This window comes from Nicotiana tabacum, chromosome 20 (assembly GCF_000715075.1).
Source record: "Nicotiana tabacum cultivar K326 chromosome 20, ASM71507v2, whole genome shotgun sequence".
NCBI lineage: Eukaryota > Viridiplantae > Streptophyta > Magnoliopsida > Solanales > Solanaceae > Nicotiana > Nicotiana tabacum.
Window position 1 is genome coordinate 121,449,667 of NC_134099.1, and position 6,000 is coordinate 121,455,666.

Genomic DNA, 6,000 nt, shown 5'->3' on the forward strand with positions numbered 1-6,000 from the left:
TGAAAATACGAGTTACAACATCCTTAATTCATTTAACTTCTAATACTTGTTAATCACCCTTATAAACTCTTGTATCACTTAAGACCAATAGGATTGACTTCTTATCATCTCAAAGATAATTCCTTCTTGGATTTATGTTAACTAATATATGGCATGAACTAACACATGTGGATATGGGTTGTAACACTATGTCTACTTGTCGGTTTGAATCATACTGATGATGCGACCTGTGGCACTAGTTTTTGCAACAACTGGTATGTCCCATGGACTTGTGTTTTCGACATCATTCAATACACTGTCGATTCCCGTTCTCCAAGGTGAAAGTACTGTTGTCGATTTGTCTCTTCAAGAAAGTAGTAATTGCATCTGCCAGTTAGTCTTCCAAAGCCTCGATGACCATATTGTTACCCCTTATAAATAGGGGTGCTCTGGCATTGTTTTTCTATCCAAGTACCTTCATCTGCTCATTCGCCCATTTCTCCTTATCATCTTCCTCCACCATTATACATCATGTTTGGGATTTATGGCCTTAAGGCCATTTGGCAGAGCTCCCGTAGGCTATGTCGCGGCCTCTTGCCGGAGATTCCCTTTATCGAGCACGACCATGCCATTTTGTCGCTGCTGTGGTTGTTGTTAGGTCTGCTATCGCTTCCCTTGTTTGCTCGGGATGATGACATACGGGGGTCAGCTTTCCTTGCTCGTGAAAAGCTCTACGGATTACATACCGCTGCTCAAAAGGGGGCTCGGATTATACACCACTGCTCACCTTCATACCCCAGCTCGACATTGCGCTCTTACCTAAGCTGGCAGCTTGCACGGCTAAGTGTTCCATGAAATGGATTCTAAGTAGCCGTGCAAGCGAGGCCGAGGCTCGACCGGTCCGCTGCCTCTTCGAGGTTCTTATGGCCAGCGAGGGTCTTCGATCTTCGGCGAGCTATGGCATTTTTTATTCCTTACATGCTTCTCGCTCTATCCTTTGGGGATATCAGTATGGAAGGCTGGGATGAGGCTTCTAAGGATGCTTGCCAGGAGGCGCTTGTCACAAGAGATGGACCCTCGAGAGTAGACCAGTTTCTACGCTTTTATCACTTGTGTGCACCCTTTTGTTTCTTCCTTTCTGCGCAAGAACCCCTTGCGGGCTATTGTAATTGCATGTAAAGACCCTTCGAGGGCCGTTGTAGCTGATATTTACCAAATATGAAGATGTTTCCTTTACTTCTACTTTTGATTTTTGGCGTGTTCTTGTATACTCTTGTGCGTTCGCCAAGATTTTTAATGTATGCATGTGTTGACGATTGCCGATATTTTTCTAGCCATTGGTCGATAGAAATGGCTCCTTTTTGAGCTCATCGTTGTTCCCGGAATCAAGCCCAAAGTGGTCTGATAAACCTGGATCATCGGGGCCCTTGACTCCCATGGAGATAGAGCACCGAAACGAAAGTCGACTTTGGGTGCCCGTAGCTTTTACTTTTAGCTTGGCGTAGATAACTTTTTGAGGTGTTGTAGGCAGGCTTATGAGGAAGGGGCTATTTGTGTTTTGGCGATTTTCTGAGGGCGAGCCCTCGTGGGCGGAGCTTGAAGTGCTTATTTTTCTTTTCAGAAAGGAGAACCATGAGATCGGATAAAGCCTGGAGCTCTATGATGGCACTAAATGCTTTCCGAAGCCTGACTTCTTTTTAATGGAGGTCCTCGAGGTCGGGCACCACCTCGGGACTGTAGATGATATAGTTGTCTTCTTGAATTCTAACTTCTTGTCGATGGAGGTCTCTGGGGTCGTGTACCACCCCAGGATCTACACCAAGGCCGTTGGCCTCTAGGGGCTTACCCTGGATAGGCGAATCGTTGTTGCTTCCCACATATATGTGGGGTGGCACTTGCTTCTTTGGAAGATCTCATTATTTCAGATAGCTATCCTTCTGCCTTGGCATCGGCTCCTTCGTTTCCTTAAGTGCAAAAGTGTTGGTGTAGGCCCCTGCTTCAGTCTGCCAATTCTACCATAGACATGGCAACTACTTCAGGGTCAACCTGATGGGGAGGGGAGAGTTTCACTCCCAGTGTTCAAGATCTGCGAAAGTTTACTCTGAAGACTATGTGTTTGATACGAGAGGAACATCTGGAGATGGTAAGGAGATACTGCAAATGGGGCGAGTGGGTAGCGTTGCAGGCGCGTTCCTCGGATGAGAGTATTGTGGAATCCGCCGATGTATTCCTGAACGTATACTTTTAGCCTTTTCGCACTAAGCCCCCTTGAAAGGGTTGTTCTTGACTTCTGCCTGAAGTATCAGGTTACTTTGGTGCAGATACATCCGTCATTTTGGCGAGTGATGCTGATGATGAGATTTTTTGCGGAGAAGGCTGGGCTTGAATTCACTCTTAGTCACCTCGTCAGGCTATACCAACCCTTCCACCATTGAGGACTGCTATTCCTGCAGTTCCGTTTGCCCACGCCTTTCATTGTTGATGATGAGGAAGATGAGGGTCAATAGTGGTTTAGTCGATACGTCCGGGTTCGGACGACCGATATTATCCCCATGGAGCTCATGCCATTTCACGAGGGATGGAATTACGCGCGTGAGTGGAGTGTTTCGTGCCTTCTTAGACTTGGTTATAGCGAAAACCAGTTGGGTAATTGGTTTTCCTCTTTTTCTGTAGCAACTTCATGGATGCCGAGCGAAGTTCCCGATTTTCCCGGCTGGGTTTTGGAGGTTGGCGACCCATTCGACTTGCAACGAGCATAGGTGGCAAGTTTTATCCTGGGGCAAATGGGAAGCGAAGCATCAAGGTATGTGCGTATGCTGCTTTTATCTTGGTCTTCATATGTTTGAGATGACATCTTTATCTTTCTTCTGTACTGGCTTAGCCGTTGCAGGTATCAAGCGGTTTCTTGGGGCGAGGATGTGTCCCTCCAGAGAGGGGGAGGAGTCGTCGACCTTCGAGCTAAGGGACGACGGTGATAAACGGGATTTGCACTAGTAGTGTGATGGAGATTTTAGCGAGGCTAGACAGGCCCGTGTCTTCGAGGGGAGAGCATTACCCGAGCCTACTATTCTCAAAGCCTTTGGTTCCAGAGCGGTGGTTCCTCTGAGTGATCATGCCTCGATCGAGGTTGGCTCTTCCAGGGTCGGAGGGGCTGGACCAACAGGAGTGTGCTCGGCCTTCGAGAAAGTCTACCGTCTTCACTTTGCGGTGAGTTTTGGTGTAGTCCTTCTGCATATTGCGTCTTCCTTTTCTTACCGAGGTTTCTTTTACAGTCCTTTGATAGGCTTAGGTCTGAGCTGCTCTGTCATGGGGCTAGGCTTCGGAAAGCTCTAGATGAGGGTGAGTCCCTTAGGCTCCTCAGCAAGGAGAAGGAGGTTGAGTTGATGCACTGGCGATATGAGGCGTACCAGAGCTCGAATTACGAGAGCCATTTGATGGAGCAAGTAACCTATCGTAGTACACGTTTCACCTTTTTGACCCTCAAGGTTAATCCTTTTGCTTATCTTAATTGCAGAAAAAGATGGAGGCTCTGGAGTACCTTAGGGGTGAAACCGACCTAGTTAGGAATGCTTGTGGTGAACTGAGGACTCAGGTGTAGGCTCAAGCTTTAGAGGAGAAGGGTGCCTTGGCTAAAGTTCCTATCTTCAAGGCCCAACTCCGCTTGGCTCGTGACAACGCTTCAGTTCAAGTGGATATGATCACGAAGCTCGAGTCCAATCTCTCGAAAGTCGGGGCTGAGATAATCAATGCTCGGGCTAAACCAGAGTTGAGTTAGACTAAGGATGATCAGGAGATGGTGATTCATTTGAAGGACGCTACTGATGCCCAAGACGAGTTGAAGCGGGACCTCGATCATGAAAAGAGGATCGAGGAATATGTTCGTTGCAGATCCCAAAGAGATTGGTGCCAGGGGCTTCGTTCTCTTGGAGGAGTTGGTTCGAGCGAGGGCGGAGGAGCGTGATGCTCGGTCAATTCTTGTCGATGTTACGGAGAGCGAAACTGGGGATGGTAGGTCGTAGCCTTCTGGAGCGAAGTGTAGACTTCACCATTTTGTATTTGATATTCGCAGAGTATGTTTGTAAATGTAGTGTGCATCTTTTGCGTATGTGAAAAAGCAAACTTGGAGCTTTATCTCTTTTGTATCTCTTTCTGCATTGCTTTCGACCAGGAGGGTTGGTTTCGACGTTTGGCGCGAGCCCTACAGATTCAGAGCTCATTAGACAAGTTCAAAGGCTTTCGACCGGAATGCTCGGTATAGTGCGATTTTTAGCACAAGTAGGCGTGAGAGATTTTGTGCTTTACCCAGCTGTTTTGGGTTTAGTCTCTGAGTTAGGCTTTGACTCGAGTTTACCTGACCTTCGATCCCCTGTGCCTGCACGGGCGGACAATAACGGCTCCTCGGCCTTGCCCTTGAGCATTTGCATTTTAACTATTTCGGTTTCAGTCTCTGAGTCGTGTTGCGACTCGAGCTTTAATTGACTATCAAGTTTTGTGCCTGCATGGGTGGATGAAAATGGCTTTCATATGCCTTGGGTCGATACGATCTTTTAGGTATGTGGCCCTGAGGGTGGTGAAGCTAGTGACGGTGGCTCTTACGCTCTGCCCTTAGGCATGTATAGTTAACTATTTTGGATCCACTCTCCGAATCGGGTTATGATTCGAGCTCATTTTAATCCTCAAGTTTTCAATTTTCTTTAGCTGGCAGTAATGGCTCTTACGCTTTTGGTCATTGAGACCTTTTAGTGTGTGGCCCTGAGGCTCATTTGGTTGGCAAAAATGGTTCTTACGCTTTTGCCTTTGGGCATTTTGTAGGCTTTGTTTTCCTCTCGTTAAGATCTTTTTAAAAATAATTTTGCCTAACCCGTCGTTGGTTCGAGAAGAACCTTGATTTCAAGTCGTTAGCGGCGATGTTCGAGCACCTCGAAAGGTTTAGCTCATAGGCTGAGTAGCTCGAAGCCTTGTGATTTGGAGCTGACATGGTCGAAGCTCGTTTGCCTGTTGATGGTACCTATTTTAACCGGTTCTTTTCCAAGTAGATTCGAAGTAATGGCCTGCGATTTTGTTAGCGATGGTCGGGCATCCCCGAGTTGCATTAATTTGGCTGGTGCAGCCATTTTGACCGTAGTCATATGTGTTTGGACGGAGCAATTTTTGATCTCGAGTGATAGTTTCGGCATCTACATCGAGTGTATGCCCTTTCAGGAGTCTTACAAATGCAATATATAGCCTAAACTTCGGGATTGAGTTTTATGCCTGTAGTAAGGTCTTACAAAATTTTCATGCCTATTGAGGTCTTACAGTTTTTGTTACTATGAAGAATCGATCTGGCTTGACCGAGTCTGCCCGCTCGGGGTCTTACGACATCGGGTTTCCAAGTGTATGGTAATTGACGACAGTCTACGAGTCATCGAGTTTGCTTAGGCTTGAAGGCCGTTATTCGTAAGCTCGAAATTGCCTTGTTGAGGCCTTTTGAGCTCGGAGTTCCGACCCTGGGGTCGTACGGGTGCCAAATTGTCGATGCTAAGTTTCTGAGTATTTCGGGACATATTCCGTGGAGGGAGTGCTTGACGTGAGCATGCCAAAATTTTCTTTTTTGGAGTACGAGATGCTGAAAGATATTCTTTAATTGCTTGGCAAACATTCATGTTGTTTCGTTGTTGTGAGCTCGGCCCGCGCGGGCACGATTCCTTTGACTGTTCGGCCCCGTACATGATTTCCCATTGGTACCTCGGTTGTCCTTTTCTGTTACGGGGTTGATTGAGAAGAAATTCTGGTAGGCTTGTTGAATCCTTCCTAGGAGGCATGTTGCTCCGCTAAGAACCTCGCTGACAAGACCTTCTTCGGGGAGGAAGTTTGGCCAAGGGGAAAGAGTGCGACGGGTGGTGTTAAGGCCTTGGGATCTTCGGGTAGAGTTTACACTTCCGGACGCCCAGGTCGGGTGTCTGCATGCAGGTTAGTGTAAAATAACGGTGGAGGGGGGTAATTTTATCTTACCGCAGGGTGCATAGGTGATGTTCTGAG